Raw genomic sequence first — 15,673 nt, forward strand, 5'->3', positions numbered from 1 at the left:
AATGCTCCTGTGAGATGCGCCATCTGCCTCACCATCGCAGCATTCGTGAGCCGTGCCTGGTACCTCGAGGTATGTAGAAAAAAAGCATTTAAAGCTGCGTCTATGGCCAAATAACCAATTCTATGAATCAGCATCAAATCTTCAGATTTCGGATTTGGCCAAATTGAATTGGGGACAGTGACCTGAATTAACTAATCAATTCACTGTCCCCAATTTGGGTTGAATCCAAATCGAATATGGCCCATTTCGCACACCCCTACACACCCAGGAGCTGCTGCTCTCCTCACACCACTGCACTCTGCATACCCACTGCTGCACCATGCACCCAGGTGCCTCCCCACTGCACTCCATGCCTCCCTCTTCGTTTCCCAGCTGTGAGATTCCCCAGTATATCATGCCACTTATGCACTCTGGACCACAGGCTCCCCTGACACTGAAGGCTGCACCATGCTGCACTGCCAGGGGAAGGAACAAGAAGCAGTCTGGAGCTCCCAGTTGCTGCTGCAGCTGAATCATTGGGTGGGGGGAATGGAAACTGGGTGGGAGCCTAGGGATTGTAATTTAACCCCTCACTGGTGCATGCAACTCGCAAGCCACCAGTTGGACAGTCCTGCTGCACAGGATAGAGCAAGTTTACTGAATAAAGATGGTACAAGCAGTCACTCAGTGAGTGCATCTACACGTTTAAGCATGGAGTAAACTCTGGTGCATATCATGTCAACAAGGACTGCTCCCAGGCAACATGTTTGAACGTGCACCTATGACTGCAGCACAGAGCCAGGTCAGAGCAGTCCCGGCCGAGAGGGCCCAGGGGGTCAGCCTGCCAGCACAGGGCTGCTCTGACCAAGCTCAATGTACTGCAGAGGGATTGGCTGCAGCACAAAGGTGCTCCAGTACAGGGCTAGCTGGCAGGCAGCCCTCATACCAAGGCAACCTCATGCCCCAGCCAGGTCTGTCAGCATCTACATGTGCACTGCTGCACACGAAAGAACTCAGCTGTAGGACAGTACTCATATTTAGAAGTACTAACCTGCAGTGGAGTTAATTAGTTTCCTGCAGCCTAATAGGGCCACATGTGTAAACACTGAGACTTTACTGCAGAGCTAATCGGGCAGCTCCACAGTAAATGTCTTGTGTAAATGCACCCAGTTTGAAATACAAATGCTCACATACTGAGTTTTGTGAAATAGCTATTCCTATCTATTTCTCTATGTAGAAAAATATTAATGTTAGTGTAAAAAGACACACACACTCCAAGAGAATTATTCAGACAGCAATTTGAAATGGAGACTTGTCAAAAGGCTGCAAAATGTCAGCGTTAATTGTGTTTAATTCGTATGTACGTATGTATATATGTACGTACGTATATGATTTGTATACCTAATTTAAAAGTCTAAAATGCTTTGAATGTATGCGTTTTAAATTGGTTAAATACCAAACAACAGTGACTATATAAAAAGAGCGGTGGATCCAAAGAAAGTAGGTAACAGACCCATACCTATTATCACCTGTAGCCATGTAAGGTTATTTGAACTATAGGCTGAGGTAAAGTCTTCATCAGCATGCTATGATAAAGCATGGGCTGTTAGAGCCCTTTCCAGCTACTGCAGATCACTCAGGAAAACGTGATACCGACTATATAATTTGATCAGCCATAAGAGATAGGCAGTGATAACAAGACAAATGCTTATTTTATAATGGGCAAAGAACATTTAAAAAGGTAGATTTTTCAACTATCTCAAGCTATGAATTGTAAATACATTCAGATATGAATACTTCTGCTCAGTATACTGATAACATTTTTAAGCTACTGTTTGTATCTGATATCCACTTCATCAGTTCCACGCCAAAAACTTTTTATATAAAGTTAAGGTATTACTAGGAGACTTAATCTGATGATGATTGTGGAGAAGACTAACCTTTGAACACAGAGGAGACCAATCAAGTGAAAGGAAACAGAAAGAGCACCCTGGCAAACACCTCTGCTCAAGAGGTACAGTAAAGAAGTTTTCAATATATCAGTTTAGAACAGAGAGAAACATAAGGAGCAACGAGTGCACACAGGAAAAACATTTTTAGTGAAAAGTCTGTACTAGTTTCTGCAAAAGAATTTTGGAGTTGAAATATGCTTCAGTTCTTCTAAAATTCAGCAAAATAAACTGCAATATAAAATTGGTATAGCCACAAACTTCACCAATCAAAACCCTTAGCTGTGTATTTAAATTGGTCTGGGAAGTCAAATGGCAGCTATTTTATTGTTGTCTGTTCCTGACACTATATAATGATGAAATCATTGAAAATTGTAGCTCAGGGCTTTGAAAGGCAATTTCTCACTCAGTTGGAACAAAACAGAACTAGTACTCAATTTTTCATTTACTTGGAGGTTAATTTGATTACTGATCTTAGAAACTGTCTGGCCAGGGTGAATGAGAAATGTTAGTTAGAGACAATTTAGAGACTCAATGGCAACTTGACTTTTTTACTAGAGGGGAAATATATACAGTACGTAGCACCAGCACAGCAGAATGAGTTTTGAAGACTAATGTAATCATTAAATGCACTAATGCAGAGATTTTTTCTAGTAAGTGAACTGAACGTTTGAGAAGTGCCAAATGGAAAGCTCCCTGAAGCCTTCTCTCCATGTCCCTGTCAAATACTTCATCAGCTTCTCTGTCACTCAAGTCCAAAACATGGGAAACCGGTCTTCAGCTGTTCCCTCTTATTTCAACAAACGGTCATGTCCAAATTTTGCTGCTTCTTCATTGAACAATTTTTATGCCTACACAACTTGAATTCTATTTCAAGACTTTCAATGCAACTTCCTCCTCTTCAGTTAACTTGCATCAGTTTTTCACCAACCCAAAAGGGACCACCCTTCTGAATGTGATGCAGGATGACCAGGATGAAGATAAACATATGCGCATCATTGGTCTGGACTTTGTGAGGGAGCATCTTGAGAGGCTGGACCCCCACAAATCAGCTGGTCTAGATAGGTTGCACCCAAGAGTGCTAAAGGAACTGGCAATCATCATAGTGCAGACACTGGTGAGGATATTCAAGAACTCCTGGCACTCAGGCCAAGTACTGGAAGATTGGAAGAGAGCCAATGTGGTGCCCATCTTCAAGAAAGTGAGGAAAGACAACCTGGGAAACTACAGGCCAGTCAGTTTGACCTCAATCCCTGGGAAGATTTTGGAAAACATTATCAAAGAAACCATTCTTGACAGGCTAACAGAAGGCAACATCCTGAGGAACAGCCAGCACAGGTTTGTTGCGGGTAGGTCTTACTTGCCCAATCTCATTTCCTTCTATGATCAGGTGACATATCACCAGGACAAAAGGGAGAGGTTGGTGTCATATACTTGGACTTTAAAAAAGTCTTTGACCTGGGGTTGCATGATGTCCTCATGGAAAAATTGGGCGACTACTCCACCGCCCAATGGCTGGGGAACTGGCTCCAAGGTTGGACCCAGAGAGTGGTAGCTGACAGAACCAAATCAATATGGCACTTGGTGACTAGTGGCATCCCGCAAGGCTCCATTCCTAGCCCTGTACTCTTTAATGTCTTCATAAAGAATCTAGACACTGGTGTCAAAAGCAGACTAGCCAAGTTTGCGGATAACACCAAACTTTGGGCTGGTTATCCAGGCCGACCTCAACAGGCTTGCAAGGTGAGCGGATAAAAACCTGATGGCATTCAACAGAGAGAAATGCAAGGTGCTCCACCTCAGGAATAAAAACCCGCATCACACTTATAGGCTCAGCAATGCTACACTCACTAGCACCATGACCGAAAGAGGCTGGGGGTCACGACTGACCACAAGATGAACGAGCCACGAATGCAATACCACAACTGGCAAAGCAAACAAAACTCTGGCTTGCATCTACCAACGTATCTTAAGCAAGAAACAGGATGTCATCGTCCTGCTGTACTTGGCCTTGGTGAGGCCGCAGCTGGAGTACTGCCTCCAATTCTGGGCTCCACAATTTAGGAATGATGTGGAGAAGCTTCAAAGAGTCCAGAGGCGAGCCATACACATGATCAGAGGGCAAGAGAACAGGCTTTATGAAGAGAGGGGCTGTGCTATGGGACTTTTCAACCTGGAAGAGCGCAGGCTCAGGGTTGACCTGGTGGCAGCCTGTAAGTACATAAAGGGTATGCATAAGGATCTGGGGGAATGCCTGTTGACCTGAGCACCCCAAGGGATGACAAGGTCCAATGGTCACAAACTCCTGCAAGATTGTTTTAGGCTGGACATAAGGAAAAACTTGTTTACTGTCCAAGCCCCCAAGGTCTGGAACAGTCTCCTCCCAGAGATGGTGTAAGTACCTACTCTGGATACTTTCAAGAAACATTTGGACATCTATCTTGCTGGGATCCTGTGACCCCGGCTGACTTCCTGCCCTTGGGGCAGGGGGCTGGACTCCATGATCTTCCAAGGTCCCTTCCAGCCCTAATGCTTATGAAATCTATGGTTCAGCTTAATCAGAAGCTGAAGATTCGACGCCAATTCGGAGAATCAATGGATTCAGACACAGACACAGCTTTAAACCTTTTTTTTTCTACATACCAGGCACAGCGTGTGAACGTTGTGATGCTGGAGTGGATAAGTGTCCCACAGGATTGTGGGGGGGGGGCAGGGGCTGCCGCATACTTGGCGGTAAACCCGGAAGTACTTCTGATCCACTTCCAAGTCTGCCGGGGAGCACAGTGGGGGACTCCCCCGTGCCCTCTGGCTGGGCAATCAGCCATGGGGGGACCCTAGGTTAATGTTGGTCTACACGCAGGAGGCACCAGCTGCTGAATGGGGGACGCAAGGGCCCCCCCCAACATGCTCTCCAGCAAACTCGGAAGTGCTTCAGGTCTGCTCCCAAGCACACTGGGGACCCCACCCCTGCGCTCCTGTGGGATGCTCCATCCATCCCAGTACTGCAGCATTCACAAGCCATCTGTGCTACCTAGACGTAGAAAAAACACTTAGAGCTGCCTATGTCCAAGCGTTCTGCTTCAATTTGGAGAGATTAAAGGGTCTCCTGATTAGATTCAGATTTGGAGATTCGGCCACCGAATTGGGCCAAATCAAATCAGGGACCAAAGCTCCAAACAGCCCTACTAAACACAGATCAAAAGGAGAAAGAGAGAAAGCATGGAGAGTAGATAGTCAGGAGTGAGAGGGAGTTGGATCAAATAGCAAATGAGAAGAGGCAGTGAGGTGCCCAGAATAAAAACTGTAGAACATTTTCAGGCACATGTAGGTATCATAAAGCTTCTCCTGCAGCTGGTCCTCTGTACACCTTCAGTTTGAGTTCCTGGGCAGCCCTTTCCACATACTTTTCTTCCCCAAGACAACATGGTAAGAATTATATAGATCCATTTATATTCAGAGTGAGCAGTGTCACCCAAGTAATTCTGGGTCTTCAGATGGTACATGCAGTATGAAAAGGGAAGAGAATTACCCCATGTACTACCTAAAATGAGGATGTGCAACATCTGAGACTGTAAACAATTACCACTCAATTGCACATTATGATAAATAATTCCAAATCCAAGTAGTGCCTTAACAATAAAAATAAATAATAATTTAAAAAAAAAAAAATCACTGCAGCAGTCCCATCCACACATTTCTAGGAGACTATTTCTAGGTAAAAAGAGTATGCTCACTTTGAGGTCCTTTATTCTTCTGCCTCTTCCCTGACAGTAGTTGCATCTGCCAAAAAGCTGATGCTACCTTCTGATGGGTAAAGAACAGGCATTGCATGCATACAATGTGCACATACTACCTATATAGCAGGAGATGCAGTTAGTGTGACGGAATGCCATAACAACTCCCTCCCCCCTAATGAAACCATCAAAATCCACAGATCACATGCATATCTATCCCAAATGTAGTATACCTCATCCGTGGAAACTGTGGATAAAACCAGACAAAAACTATACACCAGAATGAATTATGATAAAATAAATATAAAGGACAGACACTAGAATACAGGTAGAATATTTTCCACAGAAAAACCACTCTCATCTGATCTCATTTTTCTCATACTCAAGGTAAATTTTAAAAGATACCTCCAAAACAGCCTGGGAACAGCTACTAACAACCCTGGACTTAACAGACAGTGACTTCATGGCACATTATAGTTTACCTCCTATTTCCTCACCTCTACACTTCACAGTTGTTAACTCCCCTGAATGGTCTTGCTCTTTCACTTACCAGATTTCTCCTGCATCTCATTTGTTGGCTACCTGGTAATTTCTCTTATACGCTTGTTCCATCTCCTATTTGGCTCTACTGTGTCTGTTTCTTTCCTAGAGACCTGAGGGAAGGGACTGGGGTACCCAAAAGCTTCTCTAAGCCTAGCCCAATATATGATATCACCCATAAAAATCCTTGCCTTTGTGATAAATATAACGCCTCCTTTGACCACAGTGCCAAAAACTTAGCAAAATCTTTTTCTTTTTTTTTTTAGGGCAGGTATTTGAAGTTAAAATCAAGCCCTCCTCAAATAAGGCATTTGCTTCCACTTTACAGCTGTCTACCATGCAAAATAAAAAAAGCATCAGCTCTGAGCAGGTATCTGCTTTTGTACCTTTAACAAAATCATAATCTGAAGTGTATTGCCTGAGAAACATGTAGAATACAAGTAAACGAGCAAACTCACTGACCAGCAAAGATGAAATCAAGCAACCAGGCTTATTCCCTGTTAATGCTGGTCTACACTGAGGATAACTACTTACTACTACTGTCAGCCCAAGTGGCCCAGTTCAAATGGTTATGGTTGATGCATTGGTACCAAAAGGTCCAACCCAAATGATGAGCTATGAGGGGTTCAATATGATGCCATGTGATGGAAGAGGTTTCTAAAGCCTAACAAATTACAGAGAAACTGCACTAAAATGGAGAGTTAAGCACTCAAAAGTTAAGACATGCCTATGCAATCTTCATTTGCCCCCTTGTACAGGTACTTTGAAACACAAACCTCAATTACAATGTCTCACACTATTTTTCCATAGGGTCCCTGCCCCATCCATTGTGCATGAATCACTGTTGTACAATAAAGGAGGCTGATGTCTTCGGACCCTGCACTGCCTGTTAAACAAGTTGGAAGGTGTATAGTGAAGAAGGAAAGAGACTATAGAAGAGACAGGATGATTTCAGGCTGTGTACACACTCATGTGATCTGGGAGAACTCTTGAAAGGTTCGTTCACTCAGTAGAGAAATTTCCCAGTGAGCCCTGTACAGACATTTGAGCTGAACAGCTAAGACCCTGAGGTACCGACACTGGCCTGGCAGGGGGCCCCAGAGCACTGCAATTCAGGCAGGGGGCATGGGATTTGTTGGGCAGTGATGGGGGTTGAGGGGGAAGGGGCAAGGGGACTGCCCAACTCATGCTCAGTCCTCCAGCTTTGAGCTTTCCACTCCCTGCCTACCTGTAGCAGGACTAAAACATGGAGTTGTGATCCTCAGCACCAGGTGCTGCAGTCTAGGAAGGCATCAGCCAGGTCCAGGTGCAGGGGGTGAGTAGGAGGGCTGGAGGGGAGGCTGGTTCCACTCTGGCCTGTGCATATCCTAGGCTGTTTGGGTCCACAATAGGGTAGAGTTGACTGCAGCTGAAAAAGTTGGGAACAGAACACCCCCAATCTATTTCTAAGATTCTATGAACCCTGAAGTACTTTGGCACTAGGCTCTTCCAGCCAGAAGTACTCAGGGGCCTGCTTGGCCTGAGATTGATACATTATCTCCTTGCACCCATGGGGGAAGAAGGGTAGCAAAAGCTCACTGGGATTCCAAAAAGCTACCCTGTGGTTTCTCTCGGATGGGTACTTATATAGATGTTCAGTCTCCTGAGAGATGTTTTCCCAGGAGCCATTTCATGCAGGTTGTTCCCAAGTTATTTTCTTCCAGAGCATGCATTTTTGCTTTAGAAGAAAAATCATGAAAAGCAACTCTCCCAGGAAAAACAAAGTGAATGAGTGAGTGAGTGAGCGAGTGGTTGAATGTTGCCCCACAAAATTCCATTCCATTTTTGTCTCCACCAGAATTTCTATATGATACATATCACTTAATCCAAATCTTCCATAGATGTTCACTGACTTCAGTGCTTCAGTTCTTGAGATGAGACCCTGAGGTCTGATCTTTAAAAGTGCTGAGCATTCTGGGCAGGGTAGTTAAGTTTTTGAAAAAAATCAAGGGCTGGAGGTCTCAAACTCAGATTCCAAAATTACCAGATAAATCCACTTGAACTGTGCACCTCAGGTCCTCGTCTACGAAATGGAAATAATATCCACTTGCCACACGCAGTAGCGTTTGTGAACTATTTGTTACCTATAATGATGCATGCTATATAAAAGCCCACAAACAGATATCAAATAAGGTACATTAAAACAAGGGAAAATATTTAATAGCTACCCATTAAGTAAGCGCTATTCACTCCATGTACTGACAGACTAGATTCCCTTGGAAAAAAAAATGTGATTATGTTAGGAAAGACCCTCATAATCAAACAGGGCTAAACTCATATTTTTGTTTGCTAGAAACTTTAGAAGAAAATAGTTGAGAATGAAAAGAACTTACAAATTTTTTTTTAAATCCAAGAAATTGTTTTATGTCAAATGAAATTATTTGAGTTTTTACATTTTTTAATAAAAACAGAAATTTAAGCAAAGACATTGCAAAAACTGACAAATGAAAGCATTTTGTTTAGACAACGTCAAAATCAGCCTTTTGAATTTTTGGAATGTGTTTTTGATTGCCAAACAAAAAAATAAAATTAGCAAAACTGACACATTTACAAGATATTTCAATGTCTAAACATGCATTTTTTGCCAAAAGTTCTTCTATATGAAACTCTTCACACAAGTGCAAGCACCCAAGGGACAACAACAGAGGTTTTTCAACTTCTCAACATTTAACTTTGTAATCTTATTAGTTCTTTCACACAGGTTTTTTTTGGTTTTTAATGCATACACTGATACGTTTCACACATTTTCACTGGTTTTGAGATACAAAATGACAAAAAAATTTCTGATTATAGGAAGTCACAAACTTGCTGTAGGTAACATTTCTTTCTACCTGTGCCTGCCATGTCCACTATTCTTTTGTGCAGACTGGTAAGAGTTCGGCTCTCTGAACACTTCAAATAACTTAATTCCTTTAAATATTATCTATTACTTTTTTCTCTCTTTGCTTTGTTAACTTTACTGCCCTCATGGAAAATGTATTATGTGCAAATATAAGTTTACAATTAAAAACTAGTAAGGTCAATTTTTTGTCCTGCTTGTCTAGACAGTTTAATGCAGTATGCATGAAAATTAAGGGGTACAATGAACTTCAGGCATCACCAAGGCACCTGCTATAAGTCTACAGAATCAATATAAAAAGCCCAAAAGAAAAAAAAAATGACAGAATAGGCATAGCATTTGGGTTTATTAACCTTTCCTCCCAACTGTGTACTGAGTAAAACCCAGATTATTTGCATCAAGGTGGTTTGCAATCTGCTTAATTCACACAGAGTCACCAAATTAAGGATAAGCCACTCATCTGATTTTAAGGGTGTTGCTTTTCCAGCCATGGTCCCCTTCAAAATAAAAAAAAATACAGAAGGACACTGGAGCACCTCAAAGCTTCCACACAGCTGTTTCCTGAAGTTCTACATACATGTAGTAAAGAAACCTCATCTCATGAGAGGGCTAAAGAAACTAATCCTGGGAAGAGTCTGGGCTTTTCTGTACTTGTATATTAGCACCACAGACATGGGTGAGAATGACAATTTAACAAGAACTGAAACCTAAAAAAGGAAGTACTATACCATTCACTCACTTGAGAACAAATGCAAGTCAAGCCAAGCATCTTGTATTATTTAGGCTATGTACCAAAATTCAGTTTCTCTTGGGGGAAATCACTGCTGTTGCAGGAGAAGCCATGAGCATACAGCTGTTCAGAGTAAAAATGGCCACTCCAGGAAAAAACGGAACAGCCTGGGTTAAAATCACTCCTGGGAGAACAAACACTTGTACACATTCTCTTTTGAGAGAAGGCACAGCATAGTCCTCCAGCATCTCATGGTACTTACCTCTGGTTTCTCACCCCTCTCCTACTCCATGCAACAAGCTATTGGCTGGGTCTACACGAGATGCTGACTGAGCAGTTGTTACTGCACCTTCATTTAGTGCTCGTTTATATGTAGCACTACAGCACAGTAGTGTTGTGTCACAGGTTTTGCCATGCAACACCTCTACACAATAGTATCAGGCTACTGCACAGTCAGCATCTTGTGTAAATGCAGCCAGTGGCATTTACTGGACTGTACTAGTCCAGCTGAGCAGAGAGCTGACCATGCCTGCTTTACAAGCCCACACTGTGCTGCAGGGAAACACAGACTGTGTAGTCTGGGTCAGCCAATCAGGGCTGCCCTGTCCATTGCTGCCATTTTGTCCCCGGGCAAACTAAAGGAGCCTACAGAGCATGCTGAGATGTACACACAGGGGTCCCCAAGATGGGCAGCATTAGCACTGCAAGCTCTCTCCCCTTCAGGGGTTCAACATTCAAATGTCAATATTTTGGGGTAAGTTTTTCTACCAGGAGAACAAACCCGGAAGAATTCTCCCATATCATGTCAACATCTGTATGCAGCCTTATTTATCAATTAATGGAATCTATACAACCTTTCAATTCAATTCTCAGCCACCGTTCTACCATCATAAAAACTTCTAGTGAAAGTACAAAGCAGTAATGAAGCCTACATTGCCAAATTAAAACACAATTCGTCTCATTCTAGACACCAAGTCCAAATTATTTTCTGCCACGCTATCTATGACTTACCTTACTCACGTAGTAGTTACAATCCTCAAAGTTTGTTGGGGGGGGGAGGGTTGGCATTCTTTCACCATATACTAGTACCAAACTCTATCATCTTGAACCTGCTTCTACCTTTTATTTCTGTGGATTATTATTATTTTAAATGAGCTAGTCTTTACCATCTTAGAATAAGAATACAGCTAAGAATCAGAAGAAAAGAAATATATGGACTTTTGTCATTTTTCAGCATGACAAAAGTGTAACCCAGGGCACCTTATCAAGGTTTAATATGATCTAATTACTTTTTTGTCAGTTTTGTTAATGTGACAAAAGATTCAAAAACTTCAAAAGGATCTGAAAACACAGGTGAACGGGCAGCATTGACAGATTAAGTTTAGTGTTGACAAATGCAGGGTGAAAAAGCACATGAGAAGAAATAAATTAAACTGCACAGGCATACTGCTGAGGTTTAAATAACCATCTGAAAAGAGATCTCACCAGTAAAAAGGAAGGTTGCTCAAAATATAGTTTAAAGATACATAAATTGCATAATAATGACGTACTTCTTGATAAACAGTTCAGGCATTCATTATGTGTGTCCAGGCGTCATTATGTTTTAAGAGTTTATTGGTAAACTCATACCCACACCAGAATTCTGAAGGCATATGGGTCAAGACACTAATTCACAAAGTCCAAAAAGGGGTTGTAGCCTATTACAGACCCTCAAATCAAACCTAAGAACAAGATGAATTATTTCTAAATACCATGTCTTTAAATGTATGGGGGGGGGGAGAAAAAAAAGTAAGATTTATGAGAGAACTTCAATTTGGCAAATATTCTGAATGCAACATGCAATGTGATAAAGTATCACTGGCATTTTTAAAAACTGGAGAAGTGCTGGGTGTTTTTCAAAAAACACAAAAGCCTAAGGCAAGTCTTTTTTTACCTTATTATGATGGCTAAAAGTAAATTAAATCACTTACAACCTAATTTCACTCAGTACAGGCAAACCTAGCAGTCTACCAGTGTACATGTACGTGTATATACAACTTGATGGGTCAAAAGAGCTCATTTCAAAGCCAAGGAAAATTATGATCAGGAGGAAACTTTCAGACAGAAAAGCATAAAGCAAAATGGGGAGTGGTTTTTGCTTTTTGTTGGGTTTTTATTTTTAAACAAGGGATCTTTTATACAGGAAAGATTAGGTACTACAAACAGTAAAAAAAAAAAACTAAGTAAAAGTCTATTCAGATTCCAAGATAAAATAAAGACAGCAATTAGACATCAATATATAATAATTGCAAAAAGTAAAAATAGATGGCCACCTATCCAAATTAGAATTATGAAGTCAGAAACCAATAAAGGAGACAAATAACAGCAGGGGAAGTCAGTGGTTGACAAGGACAGTAAAACAGAGGGTTTGAGTTTTTGTTTTGTTTGGTTTAGAGCATTAGACAAGAAATCTTAGCAATGGTACAGCACCATTACTAGACAGAGATGGCCTTAGTGTAAAAAGTGATGACAAAAAGTTCAATAAATGTTTCTTCTCCTTATCTGAAGAAAACAGAAATCATGTACACCTGTCACATTAGAAGAAAGTTCATTTCCAGTTAAGGCTGACGTTAAAACTTACTAGGGATAAATATATGCATCCCTACACATATAGGATACATACATATAAAAAAAATCAAGGCACTGATAGCTTGCACCCAAGAGTCCTACAAGACTCAGCTAAGGATGTGACTAACCTACTATTAATTTGTAATGAATCTTTAAATGCTGAGAAATTCCAGGCGACTAGAAGTGTGTGTTCATATTTAAGAAGGCAATCGAGTAACTATGCACCCATTATCCTTATATTAATCTCAAGCAAAATAATGGACAAACTGACACTGAGTTCAACTTATAAAGGACAGGACTAATTATAGCCAGTCAACATGCTCTTGTCCAAAAACAACAAAAAACCCAAACCCACAAATTGATCATATTCTTTTAAATGAATAATTTAGCCAATAAAGGTAACAAGAATATGAGCAATACACACTGACTTTGGTGAGGCACTTCATTTATTACTACAAGGCATTCTTAACAAAAATGTAGGGAAAACAATACTATGAAATAGCATTAGCACAAACTAAAGGGAACTGCACTATAACTATACTCTTAATAAATGGCTGTTGTATTCCAGTACTTAAAAAAAGTATAAGCATACTACTGGAGCCACCACGACTCCTGAACAATTTAACATTAGTCAGTTCCTTCCAACTTCTCAGGTAACACCTCCTTTTAGAGGACAATCCAAATACAGTAATCTAGGCTCACAAGGACTCCAGGCTGAACTACTGTAGTGTACTCTGGTGGGGCTGATGGAAAAACAGAATCCAGTGCATAGCCTGGATATCAGAGAGCAATGCAGATTCTATGACAAATGGCCTACAGAAAGTATCACACAGTTATCTCCAGATTCAGTACTCAGTTCACTTTAAGGAACTCATCAACAAAACCTCAAATACACTAGGTACTCATCATCTCAAGACACCACCTTTTCGCCACAATTTTCAGCCATGGCTGTCATCATAATACCCAACAGCGTAGGACCAAATGCTTAAAAGGTAAGAGTATATTCGGTACGACCTCAGCAAGATTGTGTCATTATCCTTCCCCAATGACAACAATGGCATAAGAATAACCACCTCCTAAAGAAAATGTGGACACCACCTCCAAACATACATTTTACAGTAGAAGTCAGGAATGATTTACTTCACATGCAAAGATAAATGTCGCTACTGCATGTGCTGTGATGTTATTATGTAAGCATGCAGCACTTGGGGAAAAAAAAAGCAAAAGCTTTCAGCCACTTGTCAGTGGCAAGTGGAAAAGTTTGTCTGATGCTACAGTAAAAACTGAGACCAGTCTAGAGACAAGTATCACTAGACTTTTTTCAAGTTGAGTTGATAAGTGCTGATGAGATTCTTGTAGGTTTCACATGAAACTGACCAACAGAAGCAGAACCAGACATTCAAGCCTCCAATGCTGAGGACAGAGACTGCAAGTAAAAATAAAGATTCTTCTCTTGTTCATCCTCTTTTGAAATACTTTGTCTTCATTAAAACTGCTGACTTCACCCTACCTGTAATTTCATAAATAATACAACTCCCACTGCTACATGCTTGTGTCTAAAGTGATAATTACTTAGCTTTTACACTTAGTTTTACTTGCACTCTACAGTTCATAACATAGGTTCACTAATCATAAAAGGGTAAAAGAACATCATTAGCTCATCAGTAATTAAAGCTATCAATTTAGAGTACGAAGTTATAAAAATAGTCAGCCTCCTGAGATTACAAATTCTTCAGGATAGACACAGCCTTTTGCTGTTTACCTAGTATTTGGCTTGCTATTGCAAAATAAATAATTAATAGAGCTCTCTACTGATAATTCAACAATCACTACTACTATATCCACATTTCAGGTCATTCCTTCAGCCTCTGTATTTTAGGGCAATAGCATTTTGAGTAGACATCACTACTGAATATTACGATTACCAAGCAGGTCAGTGAAACTAGGTTTGACAATAAAGCTCCCAACGATGATAGAAAGGCAGAAAATTGTTGGATTTTGAAAAAAAAAAAAAGATTGGTTTGAAAAAAATAAAGTTAGATACATATACTTTCTTCACGGGCCATTAAGACATATGGTTTCCTAACCTGGAGGCTGCAACTTCTGCATTATCAGAGGCCTCCAAATGAAGCATATAAGCCCCATGAAACATTAGATTAATTTACCTAACTCTGGTTTATTTAAGTTTTTAAATGATCATTGATGTCAACAATGTAAGCCAGATTTATTTGGGACATATTTTAAAGGGACACTTTTTTTTTTTTTTTAAATCAATTGACAGTAATAATACAAGTTAACAATTAAACTCGTGCATGATAAATAGGACACCAAGTAAGGACAATCCACCAATTAGTGCATCCTAAAAAAAAAAAAAAAAAAAAAAAAAAAAGCAGTCGCTGGTATAAAAACAATGCTTTTCTAATGTAACGCTTTTCATCCACTCTCAGAGCTGCTCATCAAGAAACATAAGCACTATTACCCAGTTTAGGAGGGAAACAGTGGCACAGAAGAAGTGGCCTTGCATGCCTCAAAAACCCAGCAAGAGGCAAAACTGGGAGTTCTCAAGGTGTCCTGCCCTGATTTCCAATTCACCCCAAACCGTGTGATTTTGGGGTAACTAAACTTTGCTTCTAGACATATCCAAACAGGTACACTATTTCATCTCAGTGAAAAAAGTTATGTCAATATGCGAGCTGGCGAGGAGGGGGAGAAGAAAAGGAAGATCTGCTTTTTCCCAGGCTTACTCCACAGCTGCCAGGTTGTGAACTTCTTACAAGTGGTCCCAGAGTCTCTGGGACTTCCAGCAGCTGGAAGTGGGCCCCTCAAAGCCACCCCCTCCAAGGGCACCCTGCAATGGGCTGGTGTGTGCCCACGGCTAAAAGTTGGGCTGCTTTGAAGGCACCAGACAGGAAAATTCAGGGGTCAATGAAAGCAGGAGGTGGGCAGAAGGGGGTGGGGGGAGAAATGGGTGGACTTGGGAGAACACAAGTCGCTTTTCTGCCAAGGCCTCGCACAGGGGAACGGTTGCAGCTTTTTTTTTTTTTTTTAAAAGGGCTCCCTCATGGAGCGTGACGAAGAACAACATCCAAGGGGGCGGCAAGCCAGCCCCTTCTCCTTGCCACCCGCCCGTGCTGAGGAGCAGCAGGCAGGGCCAGGCCGGGGGAGCACCAGGCTCCAGCAGCGCGGACTGTGCAGGCCTCACGGCCACTTCCTCGCCCCGTGACAGCTGCGGGGGCCGGGCCGGGCCGGGCCGGGG

General features: G+C 41.5%; 1 protein-coding gene across 1 annotated transcript in view; it reads right to left on the minus strand.

The window, feature by feature from the left end:
* The window catches only part of TBC1D5 (TBC1 domain family member 5), a 475,698-nt gene extending 460,780 nt beyond the window's left edge, over positions 1-14,918 (minus strand). The window contains exon 1 of the mRNA XM_019535723.1: positions 14,897-14,918. The gene's annotated coding sequence lies outside the window, so the exon portion shown is untranslated. The remainder of the gene's footprint in view (positions 1-14,896) is intronic.
* Positions 14,919-15,673: the final 755 nt, after the last annotated feature.

The sequence above is a fragment of the Crocodylus porosus genome, unplaced genomic scaffold (assembly GCF_001723895.1).
Source record: "Crocodylus porosus isolate Cpor-Errol unplaced genomic scaffold, CroPor_comp1, whole genome shotgun sequence".
Taxonomy (NCBI): Eukaryota; Metazoa; Chordata; order Crocodylia; family Crocodylidae; genus Crocodylus; species Crocodylus porosus.